The sequence below is a fragment of the Rhinichthys klamathensis genome, unplaced genomic scaffold (genome assembly GCF_029890125.1).
Source record: "Rhinichthys klamathensis goyatoka isolate OS25496 unplaced genomic scaffold, OSU_Roscu_1.1 h1tg000006l_1, whole genome shotgun sequence".
Taxonomy (NCBI): Eukaryota; Metazoa; Chordata; class Actinopteri; order Cypriniformes; family Leuciscidae; genus Rhinichthys; species Rhinichthys klamathensis.
The window spans coordinates 4,461,385-4,479,840 of record NW_026606559.1 but is presented as its reverse complement, the minus strand read 5'-3'; positions in this window follow the sequence as shown (position 1 = coordinate 4,479,840).

The following is an 18,456-nucleotide window of genomic DNA, read 5'->3' as shown; positions in this document are numbered from 1 at the left end:
GACCCAAAGAACATATTTCTGGCCAAAGAACCCTCGATCTTGAACTTTCTTATACATGCTCATATGTAGACTCTTTCTGATGCTTCATAAACAATAGAGAAGTCCATATCTGACCTATTGAACTTATTTCTGGTCAAAGGGTCCTCAAAAGTTTTTAAACTATATACATTTATAGACTCCTTCTGATGTTGAATCAGCCATACAGAGAACTACTGAACATACTTTTGGCCAAAGAGTTTTTTAACATTAAATTGCCGAACATAATTGACTTTTGATGATACATTAGCCATAAAAAAAAGTGCATTTTTGACCTACTAAACATATTTCTGGCCAAAGATTCCTTAAAGATTAACTTAATATACATTCAGATTTATTTTTTCTGATGTTACTTCAGCCAGACGGCAGTCAAAATTTGAACTACTAAATATTTCTTGTCGAAGAGTATTTGAAACTTGAAATTTCTATACATTCTTGTTGTCTCCTTCCGATATTACCTCAGCCATACAGAAGTTCATTTTTGACCCAAGGAACCTATTTCTGGCTAAAGAGGCCTTAATCTTTAACTTACTCATAGACTCCTGATTCTTCATTAGCCATTTAGAAGTCTGACCTTTTGAACTTATTTTTGAGCAAAGGGTCCTCAAAAGGTTTTAAACTATGTAAACTTATAGACTCCTTCTGATGTTAAATCAGGAATACAGAGGTTCCTTTTTGAACTACTGAACACACTTTTGGCCATAGAGTCTTTGAACATTAACTTTCTATACATTTTGACTCCTTTTGATGTTACATAATCCATACAAAAGTCCACATCTGACCGACTGAACAAATTTCTGGCAAAAGATTCCTTAAACATGAACTTACTATACGTTCAGATTGATTTCCTCTGATGTATTATCAGCCAGACGGCAGTCAAAATTTGAACTACTAAAACATATTTCTGGCCAAAGAGAAACTTGAACTTTCTATACAAACTTGTTGACTCCTAAAGTTATAAAAAAGTTCATATTTGACCCAAAGAACATATTTTTGGCCAGTGTCCTCAATCTTGAACTTTCTATATATTCTTATAGACTCCTTCTGATTATTCATAAGCCATTTAGTCCATATCTGACCGATTGAACTTATTTCTGGTCAAAGGGTCCTCAAATCGTTTAAATTATATACATTTAGAGACTCTTTCTGATGTTAAGTCAGCCATACAGAATTCCAAATTTGAGCTACTGAACATATTACTGCCCAAAGAGTCCTTAAAGTTTAACACTATACATTAAGATTGATTCCTTTTGATGTTATATCAGCCAGACGGCAGTCAAAATTTGAACTACTAAATATATTTCTGGCCAATGAGTATTCGTAACTTGATGCATTCTTGTTGTCTCATTCCGATATTACGTCAGCCATACAGAAGTTCATTTTTGACCCAAGGAACATATTTCTTGCCAGAGAATCCTCGATCTAGAACTTTCTATACATACTCATAGATAAATGCTTCAAAAGCCATTTACAAGCCCATATCAGAACTTTTGAACTTATTTCCGGACAAAATGGCATTTGAGGATTCAAATGGTTTTAAACTATATAAACTTAGAGACTCCTTCTGATGTTAAATCAGCCAATACAGAGGTTACTTATTTGAACTACTAAAACATATTTCTGGCCAAAGAGTAATAGAAACTTTTTTTTTACTATACAAGCTTGTTGACTCCTTCTGATGTCACGTTAAGCATACAGAAATTCATATTTGACCCAAGGAACATATTTCTGGCCAAAGAATCCTCGATTTGAAACTTTCTATACATGCTTATAGACTCCTTCTGATGTTTCATAAGCCACATAGAAGTCCATATCTGACCTATTGAACTTATTACCGGACAAAGGGTGGTCAAATGGTTTTAAACTATATCAACTTAGAGACTCCTTCTGATGTTAAATCAGCCATGAAGAGGTTCCTTTTTGAACTACTGAACATACTTTTGGCCAAAGAGTCTTTGAACATTAAATCCCATACATATTGACTCCTTTTGATGTTAGATTGTCCATACATATTACTGGCCAAAAAGTATTTGAAACTTGAACTTTCTATACAAACTTGTTAACTCCTTCTGATGTCACGTCAGACATACAGAAGTTCATATTTTTGGCTAAAGAATCCCCAATCTAGAACTTTTATATACATACGCATGGACTCCTTCTGATGCTCCATAAGCCATATAGAAGTCCATATCTGACCTATTGAACTTATTACCGGACAAAGGGTCCTCAAAAGTTTTTAAACTATATTAACTTATAGACTCCTTCTGATGTTAAATCAGCCATACAGATGTTCCTTTTTGAACTACTGAACATACTTTTGGGCAAAGAGTCTTTTAACATTAAATTGCCATACATACTGACTTTTGATGTTACATAATCCACACAAAAGTCCACATCTGACCTACTGAACAAATTTCTGGCAAAAGATTCCATAAAGATGAACTTACTATTCAGATTGATTTCTGAGAGAAATTTCTGGCCAAGGGGTACTCGAAACTTGAACTTTTTATACAAACTTGTTGACTCCTTCTGATGTCACGTTAGGCATACAGAAGTTCATATTTGACCCAAGGAACATATTTCTGGCCAAAGTGTCCTCAATCTTGAACTTTCTATACATACTCATAGACTCCTTCATAAGCCATTTAGAAGTCCATATCTGACCTTTTGAACTTATTACCGGACAAAGGGTCCTCAAAAGTTTTTAAACTATATTAACTTATAGACTCCTTCTGATGTTAAATCAGCCATACAGATGTTCCTTTTTGAACTACTGAACATACTTTTGGCCAAAGAGTCTTTGAACATAATTTTTTTATACATATTGACCCTTTTTGATGATACATTAGCCATACAAAAGTCCACATTTAACCTACTGAAAATGTTTCTGGCCAAAGAATATGTTCAACTTATAGACAAAGAATACTATACATTCAGATTGATTTCTTCTGATGACATATCAGCCAGACGGCAGTCAAATTTTGAAACTAATGAAACATATTTTGGGCCGAAGAGTATTCGAAACTTGAACTTTCAATACAAACTTGTTGACTCCTTCAGATGTCACATTAGCCATACAGAAGTTCATTTTTGACCATATCTGACCTCTTGAACTTGTTGATGTTAAATCAGCCATACAGAGGTTCCTTTTTTGAACTACTGAACATACTTTTGGGCAAAGTTTTGGGCAAAGAGTCTTTGAACTTTAAATGGCCATACATATTGACTCCTTTTGATGTTACATTATCCATACAAACGTCCACATCTGACCTACTGAACAAATTTCTGGCCATCATCTTTAATGAATCTTTGGCCAGAAATTTGTTCAGTAGGTCAGATGTGGACGTTTGTATGGATAATGTAACATCAAAAGGAGTCAATATGTATGGCCATTTAAAGTTCAAAGACTCTTTGCCCAAAACTTTGCCCAAAAGTATGTTCAGTAGTTCAAAAAAGGAACCTCTGTATGGCTGATTTAACATCAACAAGTTCAAGAGGTCAGATATGGTCAAAAATGATCTTTCAGATTCATTAAAGATTCAGATTGAATTATTCTGATGTTATATCAGCCAGACGGCAGTCAAAATTTGAACTACTAAAACATATTTCTGGCCAAAGAGAACTAGAAACTTGAACTTTCTATACATACTCGTTGACACCTTCTGATGTTGAATCAGCCATACAGAGAACTACTGAACATACTTTTGGCCAAAGAGTTTTTTAACATTAAATTGCCGAACATAATTGAGCCATACAGATGTTCCTTTTTGAATACAAATTAATACAGAAGTTCATTTTTGACCCAAGGAACATATTCCTTGCCAAGGAATCCTCGATAGAACTTTCTATACACATTCTTAGATTTAGAAGCCCATATCTGACCATTTGAACTTATTTCTGGTCAAAGGGTCCTCAAAAGTTTTTAAACTATATCAACGTATAGACTCCTTCTGATGTTAAATCAGCCATTTTTGAACTACTGAACAAACTTTTAGACAAAAAGTCTTTGAACATTAATTTTTTATACATATTGACCCCTTTTGATGATACATTAGCCATACAAAAGTCCACATTTAACCTACAGAAAATGTTTCTGGCCAAAGATTCCTTAAAGATTAACACTATATATTCAGATTGATTTCTTCTAAAGTCATATCAGCCAGACGGCAGTCAAATTTTGAAACTAATGAACATATTTCTGGCCGAAGAGTATTCGAAACTTGAACTTTCAATATAAACTTGTTGACTCCTTCAGATGTCACGTTAGGCAGAAGTTCATTTTTGACCCAAGGAACATATTTCTTGCCAAAGAATCCTCGATCTAGAACTTTCTATACACACTCATAGACTCCATCTGATGCTTCATAAAAGCCATTTAGAAGCCCATATCTAACCTTTTAAACTTATTTCTGGTCCTCAAAAGTTTTTAAACTATATCAACTTATAGACTCCTTCTGATGTTAAATCAGCCATACAGAGGTTCCATTTTGAACTACTGAACATACTTTTGGCCTACTTTTGAGTCTTTCAAACATTACATTTCCATACATATTGACTCCTTTTGATGTTATATTATCCATACAAAAGTCCACGTTTGACCTACTGAACATATTTCTGGCCAAAGATTCCATAAAGATGAACTTACTATAATTAAATGTCCATACATATTGACTCCTTTTGATGTCATATTATCCATACAAAAGTCCACGTTTGACCTACTGAACCTATTTCTGGCCAAAGATTCCATAAAGATGAACTTACTATTCAGATTGATTTCTTCTGATGTTGTATCAGCCAGACGGCACTCCTTTAAGGAATCTTTAAAGAATCTTTCTGATGCTTCATAAGCCATATATAAGTCCATATCTGACATATTGAACTTATTTCCGGACAAGGGTATTCAAATGGTTTTAAACTATATAAACTTAGAGACTTCTTCTGATGTCAAATCAGCCATACAGAATTCCATATTTGACCTACTGAACATATGACTGGCCAAAGAATCCTTAATGATTAACACTATACATTCAGATTGATTTTTTTTCTGATGTTATATCAGCCAGTCAATGCCAGTCAGTTTTGATGGCAGTCAAAATTTGAACTACTAAACATATTTCTGGCCAAACAGTACTCGAAACATGAACTTTCTACACATACTTGTTGACTCCTGATGTTACGTCACCCATACAGAAGTTCATATTTGACCCAAGTGTAGACTTGGAATTAAAGCCTCTTTTGTTTCCCCGTTATTATTTGATTTACGGGACCGGACACCAGTTATCTTGCCAAGAAAGATTTTTATTCTTATATGTCAGGAGAGAAACTTCAAGATGTTGTATTCATGCCAGGTCAATGCGTTTCCGTGTTTCTCTGAGGTAGTACAGTAAGATTGAGTTTTTATACATCACAGAGAGTCTTACAGCTTCCTTGTAAGGTAACAAAACATGTTGCTCTGAGCTTCTTAAAATTAGAACGTATGTCATACGTATACGTTATGTTTAACATGTCACAATTCACTTCCATATTAAGAACTATCCTTGTTGTTTACATCTGTGATACACTTACATCAGTCGAACATGTTACATTGTACACACCCCATAGCAAAATATAGCTTCCCCCTGTCTGACATATGATCATCTCATGCTTCCATGCTATCTATAGTTTCCCTCATGCGTTCAATTCATGCTTTTGAAACTCCATAAGATAATACAACTGATTATGAATATTAATAAAGAATAATAATACAGATACATAATATTTAATAATGAAATAATATTAAAAGATGAAATTTTGAATCTTCATTTCCCTCCACTGGAACTACGGCCGTCAGTTCCACACCATCATTCCCAGGTGGCCAACCTATAGAAGTGATAGTGAGGAGAAGAAATAGCAGACCAAGAAAATAGACAGAAAGAACAGAAGAATGGAAACAGGAAAGGCAAAAGAAAAGAAAAGAAGAACAAAACAAAACAAAGAACAAAACCCCAACCCATGTTATGTGCCCGTATACTGTGTGTATTTTAATATCTATGTGTATGTATTTAAAATGAACCCCAATCATCTAAGAAAAGAAAAACTAATAAGTCTTCTGTCCGTGCCTGAACTCATTAATTAATTAACTCGTTAATTAATTAAATCCTCCAGTTCCGAACCAAAACAAGAAATTAAAATAAACGTTGATGTTAAAGGATCCTATCCCTTGGGGTTGAAAATCAGTAAACGGATGTTCATTGTTTGTGAGGTAGTGTAGAATGTGTAAAATCTCTTATTTCACGCTGTATGTCCCATTCTTAGTTCTATCCATTTGGTTAGAAATAATCAATTTGACAGGTTTGGTACTTTTCCTTCTAGTAACACATATAAGGACTTGGAATAACTTGCAACCATCTCTAATCACTGTCAATGGAATTGATTCCTGAAATGGAAGCAGAGATATAATTAACATCACTTCTTTGTTCCCAATCTGTAAAACTAATGGATGAACATTGCTCAATCTCAGGCCATAAGCCATCATTATCATCTTGTTCATTCACTAAGCAAGGTTTAACTTGTGACCAATGATACCATCTATCTGTTCCTACACCCTTCCCTTTGAGACAAACACTTGTATCAGTAGTTAGGAGTATCTCATATGGTCCTTCCCATCTAGGCTCTTTCCTAGCAATTCGTTTGATCATAACAAAACTGCCTAACTCGGGAATGTGTGGAATGTCAGTAGTGGTGTGTTTTTCATCCCATTGCTGTTGAGCTTCTCGCACTTTCTTATTATTGTCTTTAGTAGCTTTGTCCAGCATTGCGAGATAGCGTCGTAACTTTTCTTGAAACAAAGTAGAGTCTCCTCCTGTTCCCGCAGGTGGCGGAGCATCAGGAGGTAGAACCATTGCTCTTCCAGTCATTAGTTCAAAAGGGGTTAGTCCTGTAACTCGGTTTGGAGTTGCTCTCAAGTTCCACAGAATAGCAGGTAATAACTTATGCCAACCTTGGCCAGTTTGCAGAATGGCTTTGGTCAAAGATGTTTTCAACGATCTGTTGATGTTTTCAACGATCTGGATGGTACGGAATATGGAATTTTTGTTTAATCCCCATCAATTTCATTGCTTCCTTCATCAATTTTCCAGTGAAATGAGTTCCATTGTCAGAATCAAGTTCATATGGAAGACCCCAGCGAGGAAAAACTTCTTCCACCATTACTCGTGCTGCAGCTTCAGCAGTACAAGTTTTTGTAGGGAATGCTTCCACCCATCTAGTAAATCTGTCCATGATTACAAGTATGTATTGATACCCTCCACTGGGTGATAAAGGTCCTGTGAAATCAATTTGGAGGTGTGTCCATGGACCTGTTGGTCTGGGTGCATGTGACATTCGCACCTTTACAGATTTTCCCACATTTGCTTTGAGGCATATCAAGCATCTCCTACAATAATCATCAATGTCTCTCATCATTCTTGGCCACCACCAAGTCTCACTGATTTGAGATTTCATTGCTTTTGCTCCAGCATGTACCTTTCCATGATACAGCTGCATTAGTTCTCTTCTTGTTCCGATAGGCATCACCACTTGTCCTGTTGGAATTCTCCAGATACCTTGATCATCCTCTTTCGCTCCCGCTTTTATCCATTGTTCTTTCTCTTCATCTGTCTCCAGTTGATATGACAGAAGATGGAGCACAGGATTATCCTTGCTGTTTTCCTTTACCAAGGTAACAGGAGTAAGAGGAAGTAGAGCTGCTTCTCTAGCTGCTGCATCTGCTGCCGTGTTTCCTTGACTTTCTTTGGACTTGTCAGATTGATGTGATTTTACTTTGATCACGGCTGCTTCTCGGGGTAAGTAAAATGCTGTAATCAAACGACGAATTATGGAAGCATGTTGTATTTCGCTCCCACTGCTAGTGATAAGTCCACGTCTTTTCCACAGAGCAAGGTAGTCATGGACCACGCCAAAAGCATAACGACTATCTGTATAGATGTTGACTCGATCTCCTTCTGATAGTTCAAAGGCTTCTGTAAGTGCTATAAGTTCAGCTACTTGTGCTGAAAATTTCCCAGAAAGGGCTCCTTTCTTTACAACAGTTCCATCTCCTTTCACTACAGCCCATCCAGTATGTCGCTTTCCATCAACATAATAACTGGATCCATCAACCCATAACTCTTTGTCTGGGTTTTCAAGAGGGATTGGATTAACTGGACCAAGACTATCTTCTTCTACTTGTTTTTCACACTCATGTGGTATTCCCTCATGTGGTTCCAGCATCATTGTTGCAGGATTAAGAGACGTGTCCCTGATGATTTCCACTCTTAAATCCTTGTTCAACAAAGTTGCTTCCCATTTTGCTCTTTTTGCATCAGTTATGGTTTTGATGTTCGTGTTATTCAACAGTGTCACTATACTGTGTGGAGTGTGCAATATGATAGTTTGTGCTCCTATCAGATTCTCAACAGCATCCACTGCCCATGTGGCACCATCGAGGGCTTGTATACATCGTGGTTGCCCAATCATAGTGACAGGAATCTTTGTGGAAAAGTATCCAACTGGTCTGTATCGATCACCTGGTTTTTGACACAGTACTGCTGAATACGTCTCATCTCCTACCCTGGTCCACAAATGAAAATGCAACCGTCCGTCAGGAAGTCCCAAAGCTGGGGCTGAAGTCAGTTTTTCTTTCATAGAAGTAAACGCTTCCTCAGCTTCCGGTGTCCAGTTTATCTGTTCCACTCCAGGCTTTCCTCCCTTGTACAGGTCGAGGCTGGTGATGCTAGCAAAATCAGGTATATACTGACGACAATAGTTGAAAAGTCCCATCACCTTCCGCATTCCTGTAACTGTTAGAGGTTTTGGAAGTTGTCGTAATGCCTCTACACCCTCTGTTGTCATTCTCCTTCCCTCCACAGATATTTCTTGGCCCAAATAGATAACCTTGGATTTGGCCAGCTGTGCTTTGTCGGGGTTAACTTTGAATCCCCCTTTCCTAAGGGCTTGTAGGACAACATTCAGAGCAAATACATGGCTGTTTTCATCTGGGCTTGCAATTAACGTCATCAACATATTGGAGGCAAACACTTCCTGATTTCTCAATTTCAGCTTTTTGCTCCGTTAAGAACTGGTCCAAAGCTCTATGAAATACAACAGGAGAAAGATTAAGACCTTGTGGGAGTCTGTTCCAAACATACTGTTTTGCGCCCACTGTAAAGGCTAATTTCTCTTGAGATCTTTTGTCTATAGGTATATACCAGAAAGCCGACAGTACATCCAGTACCGTAAAAATTTTAGCATCTCCTGGAATATCATTCAGAATGGTGGCAGGATTGGCCAAAATAGGATGCGGTTTTGGTGTTACACTGTTAAGTCTTGTGTAATCAATGGTTAATCGCCATGAGTTATCAGATTTCTTGACAGGCCAGACAGGACTATTAGTGGTAGATGAAGTTTGTCTGATGATGATTCCTTCAGCTTCCAAGTCTGCCACTATCTCCTCCACGGCTCGTCTTGCTTCAGGTCGGATGGGGTATTGTTTATGAGGGGCATGTATCGGTCCCTCAATAACAATGGGATCAATGTTGGCTTTGCCACAATCCAATTTGTGTTTAGCCCAAACATCCGGATATAGACTGCACAGAAGACCCCACACACCGTCTTTTTTCCAGTTTCTGATAATTGGTTTTGCTGTACCAACAGACCTTAGATTACATGTGCGATCTTCGTGTGGTATTATCCCAGCAGTTGTAGCGATTTGACGACTGTCAGTGAATATGATCATGTTCAACAATGGAAGAATGTCCATGCCAATAAGGCTTCCTTGTGAATTCGGCCCAACCCAGAAAGATGTCCATAAGACTTCATCTTCATGTATTTGCAGTGGAACTTGAATACTTTTGCGAAATTTTGTGATACCTCCTCCAACTCCTTCAACTTCCATAGTTCCATCTGTTGTAGGTAGATTCAGATCTGTTATTGAAATGGCTGCTCCTGTGTCAACAAGGATGTCACATGGGTGGCCCCCTATTAATGCATTGACAAAAAGGCGATTGTCTCTTTTCTTACTAATACAGGGGGCCGCTGATTCCTATTGCGGACGCATAATTCCCTCAATGAGCTGACGGACTTGTGCTTCAGTCCACGTCTTCCCTTGAGGGGTTTCATTATGGTTTTTTGCACTGACCTGTCTAAATGATGGACCTTGACCTTCTGCTCCACCTCCTTTAGCCCAACAATCTATGTTGGAGTGTCCACGCTTTCCACAGTTGCTGCAGAAAATTACCCTATTCTTTGTGTCCTTGTTGTATTGAGCTGTTGCCACTCCTCTTCGATATGGCTTGTTTCCTTCTTCTTTATTTGATCTCATAGCCATCTCTAAGCGGCCAGCCCATTGCATAATTTGGTCAAATGTCTCACCTGGGTTGACTCCAAGTGATAAGGCTTGTTGGTATTTTGCGCTAAGTCCATCCACAAGTGTGTCAGTGAACTGTACATCATCTCTGTCAGGTTGTTTCTTGGCACAGAGAGCCCATCTCTCATAAGCATTCCACTTACGTAGAGCATATTCATCTGGAGATTCATCATCCTTTTGCTTAATCAATGTCACTAATGTGAAAGGAATTTTACCACTGCCCAAGATTTCCTGGATTTCTTTTCGGAACACATTTAATGCTTGCCAAAGACCCAGGGGTCGTCCCTGGCTATCAACCCACAAATCTATCCATTGGGCGGTTGTTATCGAAGCTGGCAAGCGTTCCCATCTGTCTCTTGGGATTTTAGCTTTCACAATGGTGTGTATGTCTCTTAATGACATTTGATGTGCTTCAATCAATGAGTCTAATTCTCGCCAAAACTCTGTGTTTGGATCTTGTCTCTTCAGAGGAGGCAAGGCTGTGAGAATGGCTTGACGTTCTCCTGGTGTGAATGGTCTCTCTTCTGTCATCATTTCAGATCCTTCCCTTTTAATTACAGGTGAAGAAAATTCAGGACCGATCTTGTCAATTGTGATCATGTCGTCATCTCTTGTCTCATCACCCCAGTCAGAATCATAATTCCGAGCTGGTGTACATCGCAGCATGTCTCTGTTTGGCTGAACTGTTTTAGATCTTGTTATTACCGGAGCTGCTTGTACAGATGCAATATACATTTTGTCAACTGGACCTCCATCTGGTTTAGATGAATTTGTATATTGTTCAGGCAAAATTGGATAAATTGGGTTATTTGTTGCAGTTATCGTTACAGTTGTTGCAGATTTCACTGGTGCTTGTGAATATTTCTTTTCAGCTTCAGTTATTATATTTGTCCAATCTGGATCAAATGAATCATCATTGGTTGTATTTTCTCCATCTGAACCTCCATCTAATAGACATAATTTTGTTCAATTTGTTATATGCTTCAATTTGAGGCTTCATTGCTTCAACAAGTGGGACTGGACACCCATTGATACCGCAACAAATTCCACCTTGTTTCAAAATCCAATGTGCAGCGAGGATTGGAAATACTTTTGACTTGATAGAGTCCTTTTGGGACTCAAGCCAGCTTAACTGCACATCCATAGATGTGTTAATGTCCAGTCCTTTTTTCAAAAACTTAGCTTGCTTTTTCTGTTTTCTTTCTAAGTACCAAGCAGATATTGTTCTGCTGTTAAATCCACTTTCTGCCATTGAAAATTATTTGTCACTCTGTGTCTGTGTGCTCAAACAGCAGGGCTATTTTTGTGAGTGAGTGTGTGTGGGGAGTGAATTCCAAAGGGAGGGGCTCTCTGCTTCCCTCACTCTGCTTTTCTCCCTCCACCTGTTCTAATTTCTCAAAGAACAAAGAAGGGGTTGGAAAAAGAAAAGGAAAAAAAACAACTAATAATTTCTGTTTTCCTTTTTTTTGTTTGTCTTAACTCAGATCAATTTATATATATATATATATATATGTATTTTAAAGTTGCTCTCAGATCAGTCTTTTCCTCCAAACACTGAACAGCTTTCTTGTCAAAATCAGAATGCATGCAATTTTAGCTTCTATTCCATTGATACCCTTCTTCTAAGGGTTCAATCCTCTGCGTATTTACGTTTTAGGGTTTATTGTATTTTTTTTAATACTGCACTGTACTAACTTCAAGCACAGACCCGCCACTGTAAACCGCTATAAATCACTGCTTGTCAAACTATCCTCGTCTTCTTCTGAAACGATTCTTCGTGTATTGGATATATTTTAGAGATAAATCTGCCCTTTATCGCAGTTTCCCAATATTCCAACCACCTTACAAGCTAATTGCTAAATCGCCTTACAGCTTTTTCCAAAATTTGACTAAGATGGTCTTTTTTCTAAAAGTTTTCTAAAGTTTTTTAAAAAATGAAAAAGACTTCCCCAGCATCATTCAATATTCAGAGGTTTACTGACCAGAGCAACTCAAATAAACCACATCAAATTATAATTATTTAATTTTTTCTTTTTTTTCTGACACATATATTCATTGGCAACACAACTGGTACTTTAAATAACACAGTTCTTTTAAGCAGTTTCAGTCAATGTCCAATCATCAGGCAGACTTAGAATTATTTTTAGAATAGAAAAAGTCTTACCTTGAATGATTGAGACAAATGCCTGAAGATGCAATCCTGTTCTTCGTGACGCCAAATGTAGACTTGGAATTAAAGCCTCTTTTGTTTCCCCGTTATTATTTGATTTACGGGACCGGACACCAGTTATCTTGCCAAGAAAGATTTTTATTCTTATATGTCAGGAGAGAAACTTCAAGATGTTGTATTCATGCCAGGTCAATGCGTTTCCGTGTTTCTCTGAGGTAGTACAGTACAGTACAGCTTCCTTGTAAGGTAACAAAACATGTTGCTCTGAGCTTCTTAAAATTAGAACGTATGTCATACGTATACGTTATGTTTAACATGTCACAATTCACTTCCATATTAAGAACTATCCTTGTTGTTTACATCTGTGATACACTTACATCAGTCGAACATGTTACATTGTACACACCCCATAGCAAAATATAGCTTCCCCCTGTCTGACATATGATCATCTCATGCTTCCATGCTATCTATAGTTTCCCTCATGCGTTCAACTCATGCTTTTGAAACTCCATAAGATAATACAACTGATTATGAATATTAATAAAGAATAATAATACAGATACATAATATTTAATAATGAAATAATATTAAAAGATGAAATTTTGAATCTTCACAAGGAACATATTTCTGGCCAAAAGATCCTTGATCTTGAACTTCTATACATACTCTTTCTGATGCTTCATGAGAAATAAATTAGAATGTATAGTGTTAATCTTTAAGGACTCTTTGGGCAGTAATATGTTCAGTAGGTCAAATTTGAAATTCTTTATTGCTGATTTAACATCAGAAGGAGTCACGGAGTATGTATAGAAAGTTCAAGTTTCGAGTACTCTTTGGCAAAAAAAAATTTCAGCAGGTCAAAAATGGACTTTTGTCAGGCTGATATAACATCAGAAGAATTCAATCTCAGTGTATAGTGTTAATCTTCAAGGACTCTTTGGTCAGAAATATGTTCAGTAGGTCAAATATGGATTTATGTATGGCTGATTTCAAATATGGTCATATTTCGAGGTCAAATATGAAATTCTGAATGGCTGATTTAACATCAGAATGAGTCCCTAAGTTTAAATCGTTTAAAAACCATTTGAGGACTCTTTGACCAGAATTAAGTTCAATAGGTTCAATATGGAAGTTAAGTTCAGAAGTTAAGTTCAATATGGACTTCTATATGGACTTCTATATGGCTTATGAAGCACCAGAAGAAGTCTATGACTATGTATTGAAAGTTAAAAATCGAGGATTCTTTGGCCAGAAATATGTTCAGTAGGTCAAATATGAACTTCTGTATTTCTGACGTAACATCAGAAGGAGTCAGCAAGTATGTATATAAAGTTCAAGTTTCGAGTGCTCTTTGGCCAGAAAAAGGTTCAGTAGGTCAAATATGAACTTCTGAATGGCTGATTTAACATCAGAATGAGTCTCTAAGTTTAAATCGTTTAAAAAACATTTAAGGACCCTTTGACCAGAATTAAGTTCAATAGGTCAAATATGAACTTCTGTATTGCTGACGTAACATCAGAAGGAGTCAACGTATAGATTATTCAAGCTTCGAGTACTCTTTGTCTAGAAATATGTTTAGTAGTTGACTGCCGTCTGGCTGATATAACATCAGAACAAATCAATCTGAATGTATAGTAAGTTAATCTTTAAGGAATCTTTGGCCAGTAGGTCAAATGTGGACTTTTGTCAGGCTGATATAACATCAAAAGGAGTCAATATGTATTACTTTAGCCAAAAGTATGTTCAGTTGTTCAAACAGGAACCTCTGTATTGCTGATTTAACATCAGAAAGAGTCAACAAGTATGTATAGAAAGTTCAAGTTTCGAGTACTCTTTGGCCAGAAATATGTGTAGTAGTTCAAATTTTGACTGACGTCAGGCTAATATAACATTGGAAGAAATCAATTTGAATGTATAGTAAGTTAATCTTTAAGGAGTCTCTGGCCAGAATATGTTCAGTTGGTCAAATGTGGACTTTTGTATGGATAATGTAAAATCAAAAGGAGTCAATATGTAAGGAAAGCTAATGTTCAAAGACTCTTGGGCTAAAAGTATGTTCATTAGATCAAAAAGGAACCTCTGTATGGCTGATTTAACATCAGAAGGAGTCAACGAGTGATATATAGAAAGTTCAAGTTTCGTTCTTTGGACACATTTTTTTTCAGTAGGTCAAATATGGACTTTTGTCAGGCTGATATAACATCAGAAACATTCAATCTCAATTTATAGTGTTACTGTTTAATGACTCTTTGGTCAGAAATATGTTCAGTACGTTTTAACATCAGTCTGTAAGTTTATATAGTTTAAAACCATTTGAGGACCCTTTGACCAGAATTAAGTTCAATAGGTCAGATATGGACTTCTATATGGACTTCTATGTGGTTTTTGAAGCACCAGAAGAAGTCAATGACTATGTATAGAAAGTTAAAAATCAAGGATTCTTTGGCCAGAAATATGTTCAGTAGGTCAAATATGAACTGCTGTATTGCTGACGTAACATCAGAAGGAGTCAACGTATAGATTATTCAAGTTTCGAGTACTCTTTGGCTAGAAATATGTTTAGTAGTACAAATTTTGACTGCCGTCTGGCTGATATAACATCAGAACAAATCAATCTGAGTCTATAGTAAGTTAATCTTTAAGGAATCTTTGGCCAGACATATGTTCAGTAGGTCAAATGTGGACTTTTGTCAGGCTGATATAACATCAAAAGGAGTCAATATGTATGGAAAGCTAATGTTCAAAGACTCCTTGGCCAAAAGTATGTTCAGTTGTTCAAACAGGAACCTCTGTATTGCTGATTTAACATCAGAAAGAGTCAACAAGTATGTATGGAAAGTTCAAGTTTCGAGTACTCTTTGGCCAGAAATATGTGTAGTAGTTCAAATTTTGACTGACGTCTGGCTGATATAACATTGGAAGAAATCAATTTGAATGTATAGTAAGTTAATCTTTAAGAAGTCTCTGGCCAGAAATATGTTCAGTAGGTCAGATGTGGACTTTTGTATGGCTAATGCAACATCAAAAGGAGTCATTATGTATAGAAACCTAATGTTCAAACTGACTCTTTGTCCAAAAGTATGTTCAGTAGTTCAAAAAGGAACCTCTGTATTGCTGATTTAACATCAGAAGGAGTCTATAAGATTATATAATTTAAAACCTTTGAGGACCCTTTTACCACAAATAAGTTCAATAGGTCAGATATGGATTTCTGTATTGCTGACGTAACATCAGAAGAGTCAACGTATAGAAAGTTCAAGTTTAAGTTTAGTAGTTCAAATTTAACTGCCGTCTGGTTGATATCAGAACAAATCAATCTGAATGTATAGTAAGTTAATCTTAAAGGAATCTTTTGTCAGAAATATGTTCAGAAGGTCAGCTAATGTTCAAAGACTCTTGGGCTAAAAGTATGTTAATTTTATCAAAAAGGAACCTCTGTATGGCTGATTTAACATCAGAAGGAGTCATGCATAGAAAGTTCAAGTTTCGAGTACTCTTTGGACAAATTATTTTTCAATAGGTAAAATATGGACTTTTGTCAAGCTGATATAACATCAAAAGAATTCAATCTCAATGAGTGTTAATGTTTAATGACTCTTTGGTCAGAAAAATGTTCAGTAGGTTTTAACATCAGAATGAGTCTCTAAGTTTACATAGTTTAAAACCCTTTGAGGACCCTTTGACCAGAATTAAGTTCAAAAGGTCAGATATGGACTTCTATATGGCTTATGAAGCCCCAGAAGAAGTCTATGACTATGTATAGAAAGTTAAAAATCGAGGATTCTTTATATGTTCAGTAGGTCAAATGTGAACTGCTGTATTGCTGACCTAACATCAGAAGGAGTCAACGTATAGATTATTCAAATTTTGAGTACTGCCAGTTCAAATTTTGACTGCCGTCTGGCTCTCTGGCTGATATATCATCAGAATAAGATTCTGTAAATGTATAGAAAGTACATAATCGAGGACTTTCATTGCATTGAAAAGTTCAATACAACAACTAATTGATTTCATTTTGTATTGAATTTATGAGAACATATGCATTACAATGTATACCAGAACTACCGGTAACTCCTTTCAATAAGCATTTAAGTGATAACATAGTGCTTTTGCATTTGCTTGAATAAAAGATCTAACTTATCCTCTGTGCAAAGAAAACACAACACATTCAATTGAGTATTGAAGGAAAATCATTGCATTAGTTTTTGCTTTAAAATTGCAATGTACTACTCATTCCGCTGGATCAAACATTTTGCCTTGAAGAATATCATATAAGTATCATTGTATATCATTGTATTCCAGGACTGACTCATTTGGTTGTGCAACGAAGAGATAACATAAGTGCTGTTGCATTGCATTGCATTGCACAAATGATCTAACATTGCACATTGAAGAATAACATATAAGCTAATCATTTACCATATGCAATGAAAACTGCAAAAATTGCATTGCACAAGCTATCTAAGAATTAGCGTTAAGCAGCATATTAAGCAAAACACGTTGCATTTCAATACATGCCAAAACTAACTAATTAATTTGTGCATTAAAGAGATAACATGAGTGCTCTTGCACTGCATTGCACAAACGATCTAACGATGTGCATTGAAGAATAACATATAAGCTATGTGCTTGGTGCATTTCAATGCATACCAAGAACTGACTTATTCGGTTTTGCAACGAAAAGATAAACTGTGCTGTTGCATTGCATTGCAGAAACGATCTTACTTTGTGCATTGAAAAATAATATATATAATATAAATAACATGAGCTTGTTACATTGCATTGCATACCAGAGCTAACTCATTGCGTTGTGCTTTGAGGATAACATTTGTGTTGTTGCATTGCATTGCAAAAAAAAAATCTAAATTCCATTACAATAAATACAATAACAAACCCATTCATTTTGTGCAACGAAGCGATAACATATGTGCTGTTGCTTGCATTGCACAAAACGATCTAATATTGCACATTGAAGAATAACATATAAGCTATGCACTTGTTGCATTGCATACCAGAACTAACTCATTGCGTTGAGCTTTGAGGAGATAACGTGTGCCGTTGCATTGCATTGCAAAAAAAAAATCTAAATTATTTCTCTATGCAATGAAAACCACAACATATGTTCTTTCGGATTGCAATGCATACTACAACAAACATTCATTTCTGCATTGAAGGGAAATTATTGCATTAGCTCTTGCACTACAATGCATAAAATGACCTCATACCTCTTGTGCAACGAAGAGATAACATAGCGTTAATTAAAGAATTAGTGTTAAGCAGCATTTAAGCAAAACACATGTTGCATTTCAATACATGCCAAAACAAACATTCATTTGTGCATTAAAGATATAACATGAGTGCTCTTGCACTGCATTGCAAAAACAGTCTAACGATGTGCATTGAAGAATAACATATTAGCTATGTGCTTGGTGTGTTTCAATGTATACCAGAACTGACTCATTCGGTTGTGCAACGAAGAGATAACATAAGTGCTGTTCATTGCATTGGTCAAACGATCTAACATTGCGCATTGAAGAATAACATTTAAGCTATGCACTCTTGCATTGCCTTGCATACCAGAACTAACTCATTGCGTTGTAATTTGAGGAGACAAAATTTGTGGATTGCATTTTTTTTGCATTGCATTGCAAAAAAAAAATTCCTCTATTCAATGAAAACCACAACATATATTCTTTCGCATTGCAATGCATTGAATTAAGTATATACAACAAACTTGCATTGAAGGGAAATTATCGCATTAGCTGTTGCATTAACTACCTCATACCTCTTGTGCATTAAAGAGTGCTATTGCGTTGCATTGCACAAACGATCTAACGATATGCATTGAAGAATGTCATATAAGCTA